Here is a 4,673-nt window from a genome sequence, read left to right as displayed (position 1 = left end):
TCTGGGTTGGTGTCAGCTAGCAGGAGGGTAAGTTCCTCCTGCTTGTTTCCCATACTACGAGCATTTGTGTAGAGGCACTTGAGGTCTCCTGTGGATGTGTGCACTGGCCCCCTAATCACAGCATTGCCCTGACCCCCTGTTGCTTACCAGTGTATATGTTCTGCTCGTCTGTCTAAGCTGGGCTGTAGTTGTGAATGTTGCTTGGTTTAGCGGTCCAAAGCTTCCTCCTCCCTCATCTTCCCCTTCCCCCAATGAGCCTAGTTTAAAGCCTGCCAGAGGAGATCCAGCAACCTCGAAGAGAACACACGCTTACCTTTAAGGGAAAGGTGGAGCCCATCCCACCCAAGTATGTCTCTCGTCATGATGTGTGGGTTGTTGTCAAGGAAACCAAAGCCCACCTCAAGATACAATTCCCGAAGCCACCAGTTGGTCTCTGCAATGCACATCTCAAGCCATCTTCCATATCTGCTCACTGGTAGGACAGAAGAGAATACCACCTGTGCACCTATCTCCTTCAGCACGCCCCCCAGAGCGTGATAGTCCACCATCAGGTGATCAGGGCTTCTCCTGGCCGCATCATTAGTACCCACATGGATTAGGACCATGGGGTAGTAATCGGTGGGCTGGATTACGGCCTGGATCATCCCCATCATGTCATGAATCTTTGCTCCGGGTAGGCCATAGACCTCGCATGTTGAGGGGTCCTGGTGACAGATGGGGCCCTCTGCACCTCTCACAATGGAGTTGCCTATGATGATCACTGAACGCTTTTTCCTTCTGACCTGCTTAGCTCCTTCAGCCTGTTCAGAGCGTGGAAAGTGTGGAGTTGCCTCCTCTCCAGTTGCCTCCTCTCCCTCCTTCTCCTCCAGTGTTGCCAGGGTCTTGTACCTGTTCTCCAGCTGGACTGGAGGAACTGGTACTGCTGTGTTACGAGCAGCCCTGGTTCTGGAGGTGACCATCTGCCACTCTGCAGTGGAGGGCACTTCCCAAGGTGCTTCTTCCTTGGGTGTGGGGCCCTGCAGGGAAAGGAAATAGCCGTCAATTTGTTCCTCCACCTCCCTGATTCCCCTCAGCCTGCTAACCTCCTCCTGGAACTCCCTCACCTTCACCTCCAGGGCCCTAAGGCAAGCACCTGCAGGACAGGTGTGGCTGTCGCAGCACTCCATGTCAACACCATCATAGGAGTTGCTGCTTGTTTTTAGCTTAGTGCAGTGCCTTCACCCTGCCCTTGTAGGAGTCTCCCTCCTGGCCCTTCCTGCTCGCATGCCTGTTTGCCCACTCTGTTCACGTGGTGTGGCTTGGGAGCATGGCTCCCTACCGGCTCAGCTAAGAGGGATCTGGGGGGCTTCCCCTCCAGATCCGACTCAGCTGCGTCCAGTCCCTCTGCCCACTTACCTTAGGGGGTTCAGCTGCTGCTGCCCCTGCTGCTGGCGCTGCTGCATCCACTTCCACCTCGGGCCTGGTAAGGGGGCACACGTGTGTGTGGGACACACGTGTGCGTGGATCCCTCCTCTCCCCGCTGCTCCTGGCTCCTGAGTGCTGGGGGCAAAATGAAACTGCGGTTTTTAAAGGCCGCAGTTTGAATTTCCCGCCGCTGCCCCAATCAGCCAATCAGGCTCTCCGGTCTTCCCGGAAGTGCCTGCTGGCAATCCCACCCCCTACGCTCCCCCTCTGGGGGGATCCGGTGCCTCCAGAGCCTGCTCCCTGAGGGTTAACCCTGGGAGTGCACCCTAGCTTGTGGGGACAGTCCCCCTAACCCTCCCCCTGTTCGTGTGCGGCTCCCTACCAGCTCAGCTAAAAGGGATCTGGGGGGCTTCCTGTCCAGATCCAGCTCAGCTGCATCTGGTCCCTCTGTCCATTTACCTTAGGGGGATCAGCTGCTGCTGTTTCTACTGCTGGCTCTGCTGTTGCTGCGTCTGCCTCCGCCTCAGGTCTGGTAAGGGGGCACACGTGCGTGCGGGACACACGTGTGCCTGGAACCCTCCTCTCCCCACTGCTCCTGGCTCCTGATTCATTAGTTCCTGTCAGTTCCAGTTGGCTGGGTGCAGGATGGAGAGCTACCTCCATGCCAAATTACCTGCACTAGCTAAAGCTTCCAATCACCCAAGCAAAAATACTTTGTGCAGTTATAGGGTAACATTAATCTATTCTGAATTCCTTTTCTCTAGATCATGCCTCCAGAAGCTTCTATACAAGAAATCTATTACATGGAGTAATAAAACCTAGTTCCGCCAAACATAGCAGATAAAAACACCATTTAAACCTGAGGGGTGGCCTATAAACATGAAGCAACCAAGTGAGACGGCAAAGCCTTGTAAATTTTCAATATTATTGGGAGAATCAAGTTTGATCCATATTTTTCATCATTGTTAAACAAACACTAACACACATCACCTGTGCATCTTAATTGGTGAACAGCACTAACTTTTGGAAGTTTCCATCCTAAATTAAGACACAGTCAGCATGCCATTATCTCCTTCCTCTCACCTGCTGCCCCACTGAAGGTTTCATGCATCTTACCATTGCTAGCCCCTTTAGGTTTTTCTAGTTTTATCTCCTGTCTTCTACACAACATTTCCATTTCAATGAGGAAGGGTTAAAACTGAGTTGGGAGGGGGGAAAGCTTAGTTTCTGTTCCCAAAGCTATTTCTTCTTTTTGTTGTTTTCTTTTTTTTTAAATCCAATGACTCCTTCTCTCTCTTTCTCTCTTTCACATCTCACAGGCCTCAAGGGTCTATAACCACCTCAACTACAGCTTTTCATTCTTCCTGTCCTGCACAATCTTCTCTCACCTTGTTGCAGCTTCACCTATCCCTTCCAGATGTTATCTTCCCATTGTTTCTTTGGTCTACCTTGTGGTCTGATACCCTCCACCTCAGCTTCCAAAATGTTTGTCACGTGATTTCCCTAATCGGTCTTTGCAATATGCCCTGCCCATGGGTGGATTTAGGAATTTGAAAAAGGGGGTGCTGATCTTGTGATGCATCATATCATATAAAACAACTCATATTTTAATCCGGTTGGAGAGAAACTAGAAGCTTTATAAATATGCTAGGGGCCTCTTACTATCTTATTCAGCTTAGAATGAAAGCAAAAACAAATATAAATTTATAGGAATGCACATTAATTTACAAGATGATATGTAAAAATCACAACAAGTTAGGTAAAAAAAGTTAAAATATATTGTTTGTTTACTCTTGTAATCATTATAATTAAATGTGCATCTCTCATTCAGTTCTGTAAAATAAAATCTAGCCTTCATAAGCATCTTTAAAGTGAAAACAACACTTCACTCTCTGTCATTTTCACACATCAGTTAATGTTCACCTGAGTTAATATAAACAAACCTGCATTAAAGATTAAAGTTTTATGTTAGGTAGAGCTAAAATTAGTCTTCAGGGCTGTGAAACAGAAGAGAGATATTACCAGAAATGGCTAACAGACAGCAAAATTGCAGAAGAAAGGGTAGCTTGATTAATGGGGTGTAGGTTGTGGCCATGTTGGTCTAAGGACATACGCAGTCAAGGTTCTTTGGGCAAATCTGATATTTTTTATTAGGGATAAAAATAGTTGGACATTTTTTTCTTAGAAAGCTTTTGGGTTTAAAAACCCTTCATCAGGCTGAGGAAGCATCTGAGGTTTCCATCAACTGCAGATTGATGAAGATTGGTGGAAAAGCACACACCAACTGCAGATGCTTCCCTAGCCTGACGAAGGGGTTTTAAACCCAAAAGCTTGCTAAGAAAAATTTTTGCAAGTTTTTAGTTGGTCTAATAAAATATATCAGGTTTACTCGAAGGACCTTCTCTAGCTTGATTAATGGAACATCCAGACCATTAAGAAGGAGAGAGATTCATAGAGTCATAGATTCATTAGTGTTATGGTTCATAGAATCATAGAATCATAGAAGTAGGGTCAGAAGGGACCTTGTAGATCTTCAAGACCGACCCCCCTGTCTGGCCAGGAGAAAAACTGGGCTCAAATGACTCCAGCCAGGTAGGCATCAAGCCTCTTCTTAAAGACCCCCAGGGTAGGATCCAGCACCACTTCCCTTGGAAGTTGGTTCCACATCCTAGCTGCCCAAACCGTGAAGTAGTTCTTACGGATGTCTAATCTAAACCTACTCTCCAACAACTTATGTCCATTATTCCTTGTTATGCCAGGGGGCGTTAGGGGAAACAAGGTCTCTCCCAAACCATTCTGCCAATCTGCTATCCATCTGACTGTGTAGGCATCAATGCCACAGTTTCCTAGTCTTTTAATGAGGATGGGGTGGGAAATGGTGTCAAAGGCCTTGCTGAAGTCCAGAAAGACTATGTCCACAGCGACACCTGCTTCCAATGTTTTTGCACAAAAGGCAATCAGGTTGGTCTGACATGACCTGCCCCTAATGAAACCGTGCTGGTTGCCCTTGAGCATCTTCCCTGAAGCCAGCCTATCGCAGATGTGCTCCTTGATGATCTTCTCAAAGAGTTTCCCTAGGATTGAGGTAAGACTGACAGGCCTATAGTTGCCTGGGTCCTCCCTTTTTTAAAGATGGGGACCACATTGGCTATCTTCCAATCATCTGGCACCTGGCCCGAGCACCAGGAGTGCTCGTAAAGCCATGCCAAGGGCCCTACAATAACCCCTGCTAGCTCCCTCAACACCCTGGGGTGGAGAGCATCTGGACC

Source organism: Gavialis gangeticus, unplaced genomic scaffold (genome assembly GCF_001723915.1).
Source record: "Gavialis gangeticus isolate Ggan-Ray unplaced genomic scaffold, GavGan_comp1, whole genome shotgun sequence".
Lineage (NCBI taxonomy): Eukaryota > Metazoa > Chordata > Crocodylia > Gavialidae > Gavialis > Gavialis gangeticus.
The sequence above is the reverse complement of the archived record's forward strand: the minus strand, read 5'-3'. Positions refer to the sequence as shown.